This window comes from Pongo abelii, chromosome 4, assembly GCF_028885655.2.
Source record: "Pongo abelii isolate AG06213 chromosome 4, NHGRI_mPonAbe1-v2.0_pri, whole genome shotgun sequence".
Taxonomy (NCBI): domain Eukaryota; kingdom Metazoa; phylum Chordata; class Mammalia; order Primates; family Hominidae; genus Pongo; species Pongo abelii.
In genome coordinates this window covers 160,397,674-160,414,484 of record NC_071989.2, presented here as the reverse complement: position 1 = coordinate 160,414,484, position 16,811 = coordinate 160,397,674, and the positions used below count along the sequence as shown (strand labels likewise).

The window sequence follows — 16,811 nt, the reverse complement described above, 5'->3', positions numbered from 1 at the left end:
CCCTTTCTGCTCTACCTCCCAAGGCAGATCCCAAATTTCCTCCCTCAGCCATTCCTTGGAGACAGAGTTTTGAATGAGCATGACCACCTGGTCACTAGTCCCTTTGTTGATGCCTTTTTGAGAGTGGAAGCTGAGAAAACATGGAAAAGCCAAACCATTCTGGGCCTCCGCTGATCCTATGCCAGCTCACAGGGTTCCTGACTTAGTAAGGAGAGAGCTTACTGAGGGAAGTTACTGAAGGATGGCTGGAGGTGAAAGGTTAAGGCTGGGAGCACAGCCTGGAATCACACAGAGGGAACCCAGGTGGGCTACTCCCTCTGTTCTTATCTGGGGAATGTGGCTCTGGATGGTACCTACATTGGAAGTAACACAAATAAAGCACCCAGCATGGTAGGAGCTCAACAAAGCCTGTCTTCTCTGCTGTGTTTTTGTTTTGAAACAGGGTCCCACTCTGTCACCCAGGCTGGAGTGCAGTGGTGTGATCATGGCTCACTCATTACATCCTTTACCTCCTGGACTCAAATGATCTTCCTATCTCAACCTCCCAAATAGCTGGGACCATAGATGCATGCCATCACACCTGGCTAATTTTAAATTTTTTTTATGGAGACGGGGTCTTACTTATGTTATCCAGGCTGGTCTCAAACTCCTGGGCTCAAGCAATCCTCCCACCTCAGCTTCTCAGAGTGCTAGGATTACAGGCGTCAGTCACCGCACCTGGCCTGGCTTCTCCATTTTACACCTTTGAGAACATGTCCCTGGATCTTACAACTTTGTAAAAGGACTGAGCCTGCTAGGTCAGGCTACTTCCAACATCAAGCCTGGCCCCTACGCTTTCCTCAGTCACTGCCCCTTCCAGAGTCCAATTTGGTGACAACCCTCACTGAAGCACTGGTTTGTGGGTATACAACTTCTTTTTTACCAGAACAGAAGCTGTGCCTCTCCCTATGTTCCTACTAATTAGAGAGGCCACTAAAGCCATTGAGACGGCAAGGAGGGCTGGAGGTGGAAGGTTAAGGCTAGAAGAACAGCCCGGAGTCTCCAAAAGCTCAAATTCACCACGCCCCACCACCCACTACCCTGAGAGCTGAGAAACCCTCCTACTGCCACCTCAAGCCTCTGCCTCTGCCTCAGACCAAACCTCCAGAGATGTCAGGGGCCTTGGGAATTCCAGAGTGTTAGAACTGGACAGTCCTTTTGAAATCAAAAGTCCTACTGCCTTATTTTTTTTGTTATTAATGCAAATACCTAATTTACTATGATATTACAGGATAACTGTAAAAAATTAAAATAATTTTATTTGTGTGACACCCTTCCCCGTAGTCTCCATATGACAAAGAAAATTCTCTCTTACAGTTTGGAGTATATCCTTTTTAGGCTTCTGTAAATATATACAATATAAGTAAAGCTAAATGGTGATATATGGTATTGTTTCATATAACTCAGGTTCCAGAGTTAGACTAGCTCCATATTTTATTGACAAGTTATGTAACCCATCTAGCCCATTGTTTCCTTAACAGTAAATTGAGGATAATAGCATTTACATCATAGGGTAATTCTCAGAATTAAATGAGATAATCCAGGGAAATCATTTTGCACGGAGGGTAGAATGCTGTAAGCACTCAATAAGTGCTAACTAACCATTTTATTAGTATTGATGTTTTATTACCCGCTTCTTTCACTAACTGAATAGTTAATGGACACATTTTCATATCAAATTTTATTTCATTTCAGAGCAACATTAATCCCCTTTTTTTAAAAAAAATAACTTTTAATAATTTTTCTTTTTTTTTTTGTAGAGATGAGGGGTCTCACCATGTTACCCAGGCCAGTCTTGAACTCCTGGGCTCAGGCAATTCTCCCACCGTGTCCTCCCAAAGTGCTGGGATTACAGGTGTGAGCCACTGCACTCAGCAAATTTTATTTTGGAATAATTTTAGATTTACAGAAAACTTGGAAAGATAGTACAGAGAGTTTCCATATATCCTTCACTTAGCTTCTTCTGATGTTAATGTGTTATACAACTATGACATATTTGTCAAAACTAAGATCTAATTGGTACATTGGTACCAAAGCTCCTTGGCACATTGTTTTTTGTTTTGTTTGAGATGGAGTCTCACTCTGTTGCCCAGGCTGGAGTGCAGTAGAGTGATCTTGGCTCAACTGCAACCTCTGCCTCCCAGGTTCTAGCAATTCTCCTGCCTCAGCCTGCCTGGCTAATTTTTTTTTTTTTTTTTAAGACGGAGTCTTGCTCTGTCACCAGGCTGGAGTGCAGTGGCACTATCTCGGCTCACTGCAACTTCCGCCTCCCTGGTTCAGGCTATTCTCCTGCCTTAGCCTCCCGAGTAGATGGGATTACAGGCACGCACCACCACACTCAGCTAGTTTTTGTATTTTTAGTAAAGACAGGGTTTCACCATGTTGGCCAGGATGGTCTTGATCTCCTGACCTTGTGATCCGCCCACCTCGGCCTCCCAAAGTGCTGGGATTACAGGCGTGAGCCACCGCACCCGACCTAATTTTTGTATTTTTAGTAGAGATGAGGCTTTGCCATGTTGGCCAGGCTGGAATCGAACTCCTGACCTCAGGTGATCCGCCCATCTCGGCCTCCCAAAGTGCTGGGATGACAGGCGTGAGCCACTGCCTGGCCGGTACAGTGTTAACTGGACTCCAGATGTTACTTGGATTTTACCAGCTTTCTCATAAGTGCTCTCTTTCTGGACACAGATCCAATCCAGGGTACCACATTGCCTTTAGTCATCAGGTCTCCTTCATCTCCTCTGATCTTTGAGAGTTTAGCAATCATTTCTTGTTTTTCATGACTTTAATAGTTGTGAAGACTATTGGCCAAGTATTATATAGCCTGTCCCTCTAATTTGGTTTGTCTGGCATGTTTCTCATGATTAAACTGGAGTTGGGGGAGGAATATACACAGAGGTAAAGTCTCCATCTTATTTCATTGTCTCAGGGGGTGCATAGACACCGACATGATCTATTACCGATGACGTTAGGGTTCCTGGCAAACTCCTGGCCATGAGGTTCCTGGAAAACTCTCAAAGATCAGAGAAGATTAAGAAGACCTGATCACTAAACCCGATGTGGTACACTGGATTGGATCTGTGTCCAGAAACTTACCATTTTTCCCTTTTAATTCTCTATTCTTAGGAAGCAAGTCACTAAGTCCAGCCATATTCAAGGGCGCGTATGGAAATTAACTCCACTCCCTGAAGGGAGAAATATGTTGTCTGTAATTCTAAGAAGATTTGTCCCTTCTTGCCCATTTAAGTGACTGGAAAGTATTTATTGGCTAAAAAAATACTGATTTTAGTGGCTGGAAAGCATTCCACTGCGCAAATGCACCTCAATTTGTTTAGCTAATTTATACAGAGTGGTGCATGCATATAGTTCACCGGCACTACACGTCAATTCCAACCTCTTTCCTGTGTGCTTTCCCACATGTGAGGCTGGAAGGCCAAGCCCCACGTGAACCTAATTTCCTGGTAGTTAAGTTCCTCATTGAAAATTAGGTTTCATTGGCCGGGCGTGGTGTCTTATGCCTATAATCCTAGCACTTTGGGAGGCCGAGGTGGGTGGACTGCCTGAGTTCAGGAGTTTGAGACCAGCCCAGGCAACACGGTGAAATACCGCCTCTACTAAAATACAAAAAATTAGCCAGGCATGGGGCATGAGCCTGTAATCCCAGCTACTCGGGGGGCTGAGACAGGAGAATCGCTTGAACCCAGGAGATGGAGGTTGCAGTGAGCCGAGATCGTGCCACTGCACTCCAGCCTGGGTGACAGAGCGGAACTCCACCTCAAAAAAAAAAAAAAAAAAAAAAATTAGCTTTCATTGATTAGGTTCACTCCTGCTAGATTTGGAAGGTGGAAATCAGGAAGAGCCATTGTCCCACAGATTTTGGCTGTTCCAGCCCAGCGTGGAGACATTGGTTATTTGGCAGCAGTGTTCCCGTGTCTAGTCACTAGTTTCGTAGGTGTTGAGAGGTGCTGGTGGCTATGGCTTCCTGACCCCTTGGATCACAGCCATGGCAGTGCCTACTTGAACTTCATAGTCCAGCAGCCACCCTCTGCTTCCCTGCCCTCCTGATGGGGCAATGTGGCTGCCCCTCTGGTAGCCAGTTCACCTGCACTGCTCTGAGAGTCATAATGCTGGAGGCTCAGCCTCAGCCCCCTTCCTCCAGCCCTTCCAATCCTTTTGTAAGCATCTGATGAAGTCCCTTTCTGAGCTCAGGTGGTGCCTGTGCCCCACAACTGAACTCAGATGGATAGAATGATCTATTAATAGGTTGTTTCCAGAACTTATTAAAGTGTATATGGTCTGGTATCAGGTAACTCAGGATTTTCTAGGAAGAAAATCCTACAAGTGGAACTGTTAGAGCCCTTTCACTGTGCATATGGCTAAAGTGAAGCAACAGAGAAGTGCGGGTACTTGTCTGAGTTCACACAGGGAAATGGGAGCAGCTTGGGGTGCTCTTTCCATTAATTCATGCTGCTTTGTCATGGCCATTAAACACCACAGGCCTGGGGTTTTTCAGGTGAAAAGGACCAACTCACATTTATTCAAATAACTTGTGACAGAGACTGCTAATTTTCTATTTGAAAGTCTTTCGGCCGGGCACGGTGGCTTATGCCTGTAATCCCAGCACTTTGGGAGGTCGAGATGGGTGGATCACCTGAGGTCGGGAGTTCGAGACCAGCCTGACCAGAAACCCCGTCTCTACTAAAACTACAAAATTAGCTGGGTGTGGTGGCGCATGCCTATAATCCCTGCCACTTGGGAGGTGAGGCAGGAGAATCGCTTGAACCTGGGAGGCAGAGGTTGTGGTGAGCCGAGATCATGCCATTTCACTCCAGCCTGGGCAACAAGAGCGAGACCCCATCTCAAAAAGAAAGAAAGGAAGGAAGGAAGGAAGGAAGCAAGCAAGCAAGCAAGCAAGCAAGCCTTTCATCCCCTTTTCCTTAGTAATTTATGGCTGGGCACATTGCAACCTAAAATAAAGATGACATTCCCTAGGTTCCTTTGCCCATAAGTGTGATGTATAACTAAGTTCTGGCTAATGAGATGCAAAGAAATTCCAGAAAGACTCCTTAAAATGAGCTGACGCAATTAGAAGGCCCTCACCATTCTTTATTCTTCCTCCTGTCTGAAAGAAGGATGTAATCTAGTAGCCATATCGGGCCATGATGTCACCTTCCTTAGCACTTGAAGCCATGGGCTAAGGATAGTACCTGGGTCTCCAAAGATTATTATTATTATTATTATTATCATTATTAATTTATTATTTTTTAGAGATGGGGGTCTCATTCTGTTGCCCAGGCCAAAGTGCAGTGCTGAGGGGATAGCTCACTGCAACCTCAAACTCTTGGGCTCAAGCGATTCTCCTGCCTCAGCCTTTATAGTAGCTGAGACTACAGGTATGCACCATGGCGCTTAGCTAGAAGATGATGGATTCTATACATGAGCCTTAAACTATTTCCGGATTTTGTTTCTATGTGAGAATGAAATAATCTTCATTTTTGTTACAGCTACTGTTATTTTGAGCTTACTGGTATATACATACAGCTGAACCTAACACTAACTGATACATAAGCTTGTGCTTCCCTGATTTCTTCCACCCACCTGCCATATGCTTGCTTTCATTTGCCCATAATACCAAGATATGCAGGCCTAAAGTCAAGACTGGGATCTGCAGCAGTTGCTTTCACAAGGTCCTGTTTTTTTGGGGTGGGTGTGTGTGTGTGTGTGTGTGTGTGTGTGATCTTGAGCCACTTTAACCCCCTGGGTCTCAGTTTCCACAACTTTAAAAGGAAGGGGTTAGGCTGGACATGATGGCTGACACCTGTAATCCCAACACTTTGGGAGGCCAAGGCAGAAGGATTGCTTGAGGCCAGGAGTTCAAGACCAGCCTGGGCAACATAGTGAGACCCCAACTCTAAAAAAATTTTAAAAATTAGCCAGGTGGTGGCACCTGCCTGTAGTCCTAGCTACTCAGGAGGCTGAGGTGAGAGGATTGCTTGAACCCAGAAGACTGAGGCTGCAGGAAGCTATGATCACACCACTGCACTCAGCTTGGGTGACAGAGTGAGACCTTGTCTCAATAATAATAATAATAATAAAACAAATAAAAGGAAGGGGTTGGTCTAGATCAAAGATTGGCACATGACAACCTGCGGGCCAAATCAAGCCACCATCTGTTTTTGTAAATAAAGTTTTATTGAAACACAGTCATATTCATTTATGTATTATCTATGGCTGCTTCCACACTATAACAGCTGAGTTGGAGAATGGTAACAAAGACCATATGGCCCACATAGGCTAGACTGTTTACTATTTTGCCCTTTTCAGAAGAAAATTGTCTATTCATTGTTGCGGGAAGTCACAGACCCTGAACGGAGAGACTGGCTGAAGCTGTGGCAGAAGAACATAAATTGTGAAGATTTAATGGACATTTATCAGTTCCCAAAATTAATACTTTTATAATTTCTTATGCCTGTTTTTACTGCAGTCTTTGAACATAAATTGTGAAGATTTCATGGACATTTATCACTTCCCCAATCAATACTCTTATAATTTCTTATGCCTGTCTTTACTTTAATCTCTTAATCCCATCATCTTCGTAAGCTGAGGATGTATGTCACTTCAGGACCCTGTGATGACTGCATTAACTGTACAAATTGTTTGTAAAGCATGTGTGTTTGAACAATATGAAATCAGTGCACCCTGAAAAAGAACAGAATAACAGCGATTTTCAGGGAACAAGGGAGATAACCATAAGGTCTGACTGCCTGCGGGGTTGGGCAGAATAGAGCCATATTTTTCTTCTCGCAGAAAGCCTATAGATGGATGTGCAAGTATGAGAAATATCACTGAATTCTTTTCCCAACAAGGAATATTAATAATTGATATCCCTGGGGAAGGAATGCATTCCTGGGGGGAGGTCTATGAACGGCCACTCTGGGAGTGTCTGTCTTATGTGGTAGAGATAAGGACTGAAATATGCCCTGGTCTCCTGCAGTGCCCTCAGGTTTGCTAGGATTGGGAAATTCCAGCCTGGTGAATTCTAGTCAGACCGGTTGTCTGCTCTTGAACGCTGGTTCCTGTTAAGATGTTTATCAAGATGATGTGTGCACAGCGGGACACAGACTCTCATCAGTAATTCTAATTTTGCCCTTGCCTTGTGATCTTTTATTGCCCTTTGAAGCATGTGATCCTTGTGACCTACTCCCTGTTTGTACATCCCCTCCCCTTCTAAAATCCCTAATAAAAACTTGCTGGTTTTGCAGCTCAGGGTCGCCATCACAGTCCTACCAATATGCGATGACACCCCCAGAGGCCCAGCTGTAAAATTTCTCTCTTTGTACTCTTTCTCTTTATTTCTCAGACTGGCCGACACTTAGGGAAAATATAAAGAACCTAAATTGAAATATTGGGGGCTGGTTCCCCCAATAATCCGTGGTCTAGATCAGTGATTTCAAACTGTTCTACCGAGACCTAAGGCTCTATGAAGGTACCTCAGAGAAAAGGGAGGAACTGAGAGTGGGGCTCCAACCCCTGGCATCTTCCTACCAAGACTACACCTCTTATTTGTTGAAATTAACTAGTTAAGGCCAGGCATGGTGGCTCATGCCTGTAATCCCAGCACTTTGGGAGGCCGAGGTGGTGGATCACCTGAGGTCAAAAATTCAAGACCAGCCTGGCCAACATGGTAAAACCCCGTCTCTACTAAAAATACAAAAATTAGCCGGGCATGGTGGTGTGCGCCTATAATCCCAGCTACTCCAGAGGCTGAGACAGGAGAATAGCTTGAACCCAGGAGGCAGAGGATGCAGTGAGCCAAGATCATACCACTGCACTCCAGCCTGGGCAACAAAGAGTGAAACTCTATCTCAAAAAAAAAAAAAAAAAAGAAGAACTTAACTAGCTGGATTTTATTTAAATATTTTATTATGGAAGTTTCCAAAAATATCTGAAAGTAAAGTGAATAATATCATGAACCCTATACACTCATCTCCCAGCTTCAAGAATTACCAAGTCATAGCCGGTTTTGGTGCATCTTCCACTGCCTGCCCCCACGCTGCACAGGGTTAGTCTGAAACAAACACCAGCATCATTCAATTTTATTATTGTATTTCTTTTTTCTTTTCTTTTCTTTTTTTTTTTTTTTTGAGATGGAGTCTTGTTCTGTTGCTTAGGCTGGAGTGCAGTGGCGCAAGCTTGGCTGACTGCAACCTCTGCTTTCCAGGTTCAAGCAATTCTTCTGCCTCAACCTCCTGAGTAGCTGGCACTACTGGTGCACACCACCACACCCGGCTAATTTTTATATTATTGTATTTCTTCTAAGAGATAGGATTAAAAAAAAAAAAACCTATCCATCGTGACACCTAAAAGTTAATACAGATTTCTTAATATCATGAAATATCCAGTGTTCAAATTTCCTCTATTGTTATTTATTTATTCTTTTCTTCCCTTGGTTTGTTCAAATCAGGATTCAAACAAAATCCATACATTGCATTTGGTTGATGTTTCTTAAGTCTTTTAGTATGTAGCAACCCTACTCCTGCCCTTTTTTGTTTTTCTCCTTGCAAATTATCTGTTGAGGAAGTTGGGTCTTCTGTGCAGGAGGGTCTTCTGTAATTCTGGATTTTACTGAGTGCACCCCATAATGCAATGTGTTCCTTAGTCCCCTCAAGTTCCTGTAAAATGGTGGTTAGGTTTATACTTCATCAGAACCACCTTTGATTTTTTGCTGACAATCTTTCATAGACAGTGCTGTGAAATCCTCTTATATCAGGCAGCACATAATATCTGCTTGTCTTTCTGTGTGTAATATCAAGATGGATGGATGGATTCAGATGTTGTCAGCCTAGTCCATCCATTATAAACTCCCCATCAGCTCTTCAACTCATGGTTTTAGCAGACATTAATGATTATTGTTGCACCCGTTATTTTTTTAATCACAAAAGTCATACATGTAGGCCAAGCATGGTGGCTCACGCCTGTAATCCCAGCACTTCGGGATGCTGAGATGGGTGGATCACTTGAGGCCAGGAGTTCAAGACCAGCCTGGTCAATATGGTGAAACCCCATCTCTACTAAAACTACAAAAATTAGCTGGGTGTGGTGGCACATGCCTGTAATCCCAGCTACTCGAGAGGCTGAGGCACAAGAATCTTTTGAACCTGTGAGGCAGAGGCTGCAGTGAGCCAAGACTGTGCCATTGCACTCCAGCCTGGGTGACACAGTAAGCCTCTGTCTCAAAAAAAAAAAAAAGTCATACATATAAAATTGTTAAAAAAACCCAAATATCCATCCAAAGGAGACTGAAAAGATAAAAGCAGTAATTATATCACACTATATTTATACATCAGGCAATATAGCAGTCAGAATTTAAAATCTAAATATATCATTCAGGGGAGGCATACTTATGTGTTAAAAGTACAAAAATATGTATAGGAATGATAAACTCCAAATGTAAAGTATTGTTTACTTCTTTTTGTATGGGAGAATGAGGAATAGGACAGGGTTTCAATTATATATATGATTCAATTATATATATATATATACACACACACACACACACACACACACATTTTGTTTATTAACAGAGGTCTGTCTGAACTATTTATTGCAAAATGCTAAGATTTGTCAAAGCCAGGAGGTGTTAACTTTGTTATCGCTACAGTTAGTTTCTTTGTATGTTTAACATATTTTATAATTTTTTAAAAAGGACTTGATATATAAACATGGAAAATATTGCCAACTCAAAAGGATGCATAATAAAAAATACATTCTGTTCATTTCAGACCCATGGTTCTCCTCCTCAGAGACACTGATTATTACCCATTTCATATGCATCTTTCAGGAATTGTCTATGCAAATGAAAGACTTAATACCCAAAAGAGCTGCTCCTCTCAGAAGAATCACTTTAAAACATTTTTCACTTTTTGGGACTTGCTCCATTGCCTAGGTGCATGATACAATCCATTGCCTAGTGATACGATCATAGCTCACTGCAGCCTCAAACTCCTGGGCTCAAGCAATCCTCCCACCTCAGCCTCCTGCGTATTTGGGACTACAGGTACATACCATGCTCAGCTAATTCAGAAAAACCATGAGCCATCTTTACACACATGGACATCTGACTGCACCCACCCATGTGGGAGGCAGCCTATAGACTGAGGCCTTCCATTTGGAGAGTCCACTTTGTGAGCTTTTATTTTGGAGACTCACGGGAAACCAGTCTTTGTTTTCCCTGTCAATGGACCTGAAGCTATCTGGTTAGTCTTTTCTTTTTTCTTTTCTCTTCTTTTCTTTTCTTGTTTGAGATGGAGTGTCTCTCTGTCACTCAGGCTGGAGTGCAGTGGTGCGATCTCGGCTCACTGCAACCTCTACCTCCTGGGTTCAAGCCTCCCAAATAGCTGGGATTACAGGTGCCTGCCACCATGCTTGGCTAATTTTTTTTTTTTTAGTAGAGACGGGGTTTCACCATGTTAGCCAGACTGGTCTCAAACTCCTGACCTCAGGTGATCTGCCCGCCTCGGCCTCCCAAAGTACTAGGATTACAGGCATGAGCCACCACGTCCGGCCTGGTTAGTCTTTTCTGATTGGTGATATCATAGGCCTCATCTGTTAAACTAGTGTCAGCTTTGGGGAGTGGCTGCTTATCTCTTCAAGTTTCCTCTCCAGGAGGAAGGGTTACTAGGATCAATTTTCATATGCCGAACAATCTGTATTTAAGTCAGACCACCCCAAATATATCCTCAAAGTTTGGTGAAAATCAGCCCAGCTATTTTCTTATGATGGAGTAGACAAGTCACAAACTTCATTTTATTATGTGGACAAATCTCCCGCTGCTCTGACCTTTGGGGGTGGGGGAAAGAGAGAGTAAAGAACTTAGAAAAACGAGAGCGCACTCAGTTCACTGTTCTGTACTTGCCTTTTCCCCCTGCTTTTTACTGCACCTTGAGATAGTTTCATGTTTCGTATCAGTTCATATGGTTTTGCCCTCGTATTTAAAGTACAAATACTGGCCGGGTATGGTAGCTCATGCCTGTAATCCCAGCACTTTGGGAGAACGAGGAGGGCAGATCATGAGGTCAGGAGTTCGAGACCAGCCTGACCAACATGGTGAAACCCCGTCTCTACTAAAAATATAAAAATTAGCTGGGCCTGGTGGCACATGCCTGTAATCCCAGCTACTCAGGAGGCTGAGGCAGGAGAATCGCTTGAACCTGGGAGGCGGAGGTTGCAGTAAGCCGAGATCCCACCATTGCACTCCAGCCTGGGCAACAGAGTGTGACTCTGTTTCAAAAAAATTAAATAAAAATAAATAAATAAATAAAGTACAAATACTGGTTGTTTTATTTGTGAATATATTGGCTTATTAACATGGGCTAAAATTAGTAATAATAATCTACCTATTCTTTCTAAAATAACGTGTTGACTTCTGTTAAGTATAGGGTGACCAACTCATTCCTTTGCCTGTAATTTTCTGTTTTAGCACTTAAAGTCCTGTATCTCAGGAAACCCTTCAGTTCTAAGCAAACTGGGATATTTGGTCACCATATTTAAGTTCCAAATAAACATTGGACAAGTTTGAATAGGAGGTGGCACATTTTAACAAAACAAGTAGTAATCTTGGTCTTTGCCCTAAAATGGAACTGTTAACCAAATACTGTCCATATAAAGTAAAGATTTTCTCAGAACTTGTGCTATTATTATTGGGAGGTGCCTTATGCTTTTAGACAGCAGAATAGTATTCCATTGTATGACTTCACCATCATCTTATTAAATCTGTTCCTTACTGATGGACTTTTCGTGTCTTTCCAGTGTTGGGCTACAATAAACAAGTCTGCTATAAATGTCTTTATTCATCTGTTCTGTAAACTGGCAAATTCTGTGTAACAATTTGTTTTGAAAATAAGGTCTTCCTGCTAAAAACAAAACTCAAAAAGCCACAGGATTAAAGAGTCTTTCATCTTGGGCCTTCTGTGAGTCTCCTTTTCTTCAGGTGACTGACTGGGCTTTGCATGGGTGTAAAATGGGTTGGCAGCCAAGGCCCTGGGAAGAAAGCCCAGGCAAAGAGGAGAGGCTTCCTGGGGTGCATGAGGGAGAAAAACAGCCCACTGCTGTGGTTCCCAGCATGAGGGGGTTGTTTATCAAGGTGCTGGAAGACGAGTTGGCCAGACTTTGAGAGGTCCAGTGTTGGCCAGGAGCAGGACTGAGAGACTGGAACCATTCAGCTGTGTTCTAAAAGGAGGAGAGAAAGGAAGGAAAAACAAGTCAAGACACACACTGGGTGGCTGCCGGCTGGCCAGGGCTCTTGGTACAATAAGTCTGGTGCCAGGCTGTGGGGCCCAGCCAGCTCTCCCTGGGGAACCCACCCCAGACTGGTTTAGATCATTTCTGCAGTGGCTTCTTGGGGCTATTAGAAATGGATTTTTACAGAGTCAGAGATAATGTAGTACTTTTCCAGAGGGATGGCTACCTGGGCCAGAAAGGTGATTTTCCAGCCATGTTGTCTATCCTATGTGTATTAATACATCCTTTATCCATCAGAGGCGGCAGTATTATTTGCCAAACTGTTTTGAGCAGAATGCTATTAGTGAAACATGAGGTCTCAAAGCCAAAAAAAGTCTGAAAAATGCCAGGCCCATCAAAATCAAGCAAAATAATTTACTGTAGAAATTTGCAGATCCTTCAACATACTAATACTGTAATTGAGACTTTTCAAAAAGGAGATAAAGTATGAACCTGTTTCCCAAATTTTTATTCCTTGGAACACCTTTTTCTCCCCCACAGAACACACAGTCACATCTTTGCTAATGTTGTCTGCTAATTCTAACCTATAGGAAAAGGAAGAAGCCAATAGGCCTGACCCAAAAACTTCCAAGAATCTGAGACAAAGAAGGCTATGGAATCTGGCCAGTGAGCTATCTTGGACACTGCCATGTCCTGCACAAAAGCATGACAGGCATCTGTCATAATATAAAATAATTGACTTTTGGACGGGCACGGTGGCTCACGCCTGTAATCCCCACACTTTGGGAGGCCGAGGGGGGTGGATCACTTGAGGTCAGGAGTTTGAGACCAGCCTAGCCAATATGGTCAAACCCCATCTCTACTAAAAATACAAAAAAATTAGCTGGGCATGGTGGCTGGCGCCTGTAGTCCCAGCTACTCAGAGGCTGAGGTGGGAGAATCGCTTGAACCTGGGAGGTGGAGGTTGCAGTGAGCTGAGATTGTGTCACTGCACTCCAGCCTGGGCAGTAGAGCGAGACTCTGTCTTAAAAATAAATAAATAATTGACTTTCATGAGCATGAAGGATTCTCCGGAAATTGAGTTAGATGCAGCCACATGCCGGTCAGAACAGTTTAGCAAAGATGGCAAAGAGAGCTGGGGCTCGCCTGCATCTCCGCATTTCACACCTCTGATCTCGAGACTCAGCATCACCCTTGGCCACAGTGATCTCCAAGGGCCTCTGTGTGTCAGGCTCAGTGCACACGGTACCTATGGGGGAGATGCCCTGGTACAGGGTGCTGAGGAGGCCTGCAAAGATCACTTCATCCAATCGGCATCCCCACTGTGTCACTCTGTGTCTGACCCCATCTTTGCTGATGTGTTTGTGTTAAAATGCAAAGCCATCTGGGAAGAACCATTGTCAGAATCCTTGGTAGCATCCTTCCCCTGAGATTTGAGTGGAAAGAGGCAGGTTTTGTGTTTGTGGAAGATAAAATGTCCTGTACTAGAGACTGTATTTGCAAGTCTTTCCCATCCTTGAGCCATTGCACAAGCCTGGTACCTTGTATCTAGGATAGCTTCCCCTGAAATGGATTGGAAAATAAAATGTTAAAAAGTCAGAGAGAACATGAGTTCTAGTCCACTCTACCTCTAATTTGCTGGTTGACATTAGAAAATCCTTTTGCATATATACATACGTCAAAACATCATGTTGTACATCATAAATATATACAATTTTTATTTGTCAGTTTTAAAATAAGGAAGTTCTTTCCCCTCTCTGACTTCATGTTCTTCCTCTGTAAAATGAAGGGGTCAGACTATTTCAGTTATTGGCCAAATTTTTTATTAGAAGAAGCCTTCTGTCAAGTAAAGTCTCAAGGAGCATCTCAAATAAAACAGATAAAAGTAGTCTCTAACCAAAATGTTTTTAAGGAAATGTTATGTCATTACTGTATAACAGGATATGTTTACTATACAAATTGGGACAGAAGTTGCTTTTACAAGCAAGGAGGTAGTTGTGATTGGGACAGGGCACACAGAGAGCTTCTGGGGTGGCTGCAAAATGTTATTTTTTGACCTGAGTGGTTTCCTTGACCTGAGTGGTTTTCCTTAGGGTTATTCAGTAAGCTATTTTTATATTTATATTACAAAGGCATTATAAAGTCAATTACTGAGAAAACAAATGTGTCCATTAGATTTAGCTGCAAAAGGCAGAAAACCCCAAATAGAAGTGGCCTCAATAAGACAGAATTGTATGTCTCTTTTATGTAAATGAAATCTGGAGGTGAGCAGTCCAGGGCACTCACTGTAAGAAAGTGAGTCAGCAAGGTAACTCAGCGATCATCAGGACCAAGCCTCCTTCTCTCTGTCAATTCAAAGTCCAAGATGACTGATTGAGTTCCGCCATCATGTCCATATCAGAGCTAGCTAGAAGAGGAATGAGAAGAGCATTTCCATTCACTTGAACAAAACTCCCTTAAGTCACACTCACAACCTTTGCTTACATCCCATTGACTAAAGCTTAATTGCACTGCCTTACCTATCTGCAAGGAAGGCTGGGAGATGTAGTTTAATCAGGGCACTATGGCCCCACTCAAGTGTAGTTTCTACAACAAAGGAAAAGGGGATCACTAGCAAAATCTGCCACAATGTATAAATGAATTTTGGTCTCTGATGTGTTCACATTTGACAGATGACTGATTTAGGTGTCTTTGTTGTTTTTCAGCCATGATTTTAAATGCAGCTTCTGGTATACAAAATAAGGTGAATATTAATAGTTTGTGGAACTGCAGAAGTACAGAATGTGACTTGAAAACCCCTGAACTAGCAACTCCCTGAGAGCTTTTCCAGCTTTGACATTCCAGAATTCTGTGGAAGTCCTGCCCACATATATGAGCTTACAGAGGGTTTTCTCTCTGGAGATTGGCAGGGGTGTTCTTGTTACCTTCAGGACCGAGCACTGTGCTCATTGTCTAAGTCAGCACAGCCCTAGCCAAGTATCATGAAAAGCGCTCTGTCATTCAGCAGTCTTCCCCCTTGGGCTGGGAGTTCCCCAGAGGTGGTATAGTTTACTGAGGCATTGAAAACTCAGGCATCCAAGCAGTAACAGCTTCTTAGTGGGGAGTGGCTCAGACTTTCCCTCCACAGTTTCAGAGATTGTTATAGTAGAAGAGTCTACCCTTGATTCAACCCTTTTCATTTTTCAGAGGAGGAAGCATGGATCCAGAGAGGCTGAGAGATATACTTGATGTGACCAGCAACTTATAGCAGGACTGGGTCTAGTACTAACTTGTTCCGATATTTTTTTTTTTTGTCATTTTATAGATGAAACTGCAACTAGAAAGGTAGCTTGCCCAGAGCCACATTGTTACTCAGAATGGATCAGAATTTGAATGCATACAATGCACTGCAGAGACTACACTTTAGTCTCTATGCTAAGAACTACTGCCTCCCACTTTGTGAGGACAGACTACTATGGGAGCAGGAACACTTCATCACACCACTTAGATGTCACATCCCTTCAGATCACCCTTTGCTCCAATTCCGTACTCCTTCATCAACCTCTTGATGTCTAATTCAACACCTTGGCATAGGGGATAATATGGCTTTAGGTGTAGAAACAAACTTTCTGCTAGTGCAAAAGCTCATCCTCCAGAGGAGGGGGATGGGACATGTTGGTATTTTCCAGGAGCATCTGTCTTTCTCTGTGCAGCAATCCACCAACACTGCAAACTGATCAGATGGAGCTTCAAAACCTGCAAAGGTTATGACCCTAAGTAGTGGGGACCACAACCTGTGGAGTCCTAATTAGGGAAAAGGAGTCAGGCTGGTGGGAGCAGGGGAAAGAAAAAAGAAAAAGCAGATAAGCTATACATCTGCCTTTCTTCATGGTCCAGGACACATAACCCTCCTGTGCAAATAACTCACAATCTTCCTGTGCCCAACTATCACCAGACACCTCGGCTGATAGAATAATGTACATTAGCTCACTGCAACCTTGGCGTTATCTGTACTGTACAAAGCCCTCTTCAGCACACAGCACAAGCACCATCCTAAAAAATCCCCAGCAAGCCTTTGTCTCCTTGTAGTCAGCTCCTCTCTTGCTGACTTGCCCATTGCACCCTTGCAACATACTTTCATACTTCCTCTAACAAATCTGCTTTGCTGACCTACAACTGTCTTGGTAAATTCTTTTTACCCTCCGCATAGCACCGGTCCCAGATAGTCACTACCTGAGACACAACTTCCCTGAAAAGCAGTGTCATCTCTGGGAGCTGCCTGAGCAACCTACAAGTCTCTCTTTGCTGCAGCTTTCTAGGTTGTGCACAGTGGCACTACAGCAGCAAGGCCTTCCTACCTGCTATCACTTACTTTTCCTAGGCAAAGGGGCTGGGGAAACATCCACTGGGCCTCATGGACAACAGGAAATTCTTAGGGTAAGAGGCACTTTGGAGACTCACTGGAGCAACTCTAGCAGTTCAGCTAGTTGGCTCTTCAGGATTCTCCTTGTCCTCCAGCACGGAAGGCTTTTAATCCAGCCACAGGTGGAGGG

The 16,811-nt window shown here is 43.4% G+C and overlaps 1 long non-coding RNA gene across 1 annotated transcript; it reads right to left on the bottom strand.

The window, feature by feature from the left end:
• Positions 1-11,527: 11,527 nt before the first annotated feature.
• Positions 11,528-14,695, bottom strand: LOC134761473 (uncharacterized). The gene is made up of 2 exons (XR_010140111.1): positions 14,566-14,695; positions 11,528-12,267 (listed from the first exon to the last, which is right to left on the bottom strand). It is a non-coding gene; the product is annotated as an uncharacterized LOC134761473 (long non-coding RNA).
• Between the last annotated feature and the right edge of the window lie 2,116 nt (positions 14,696-16,811).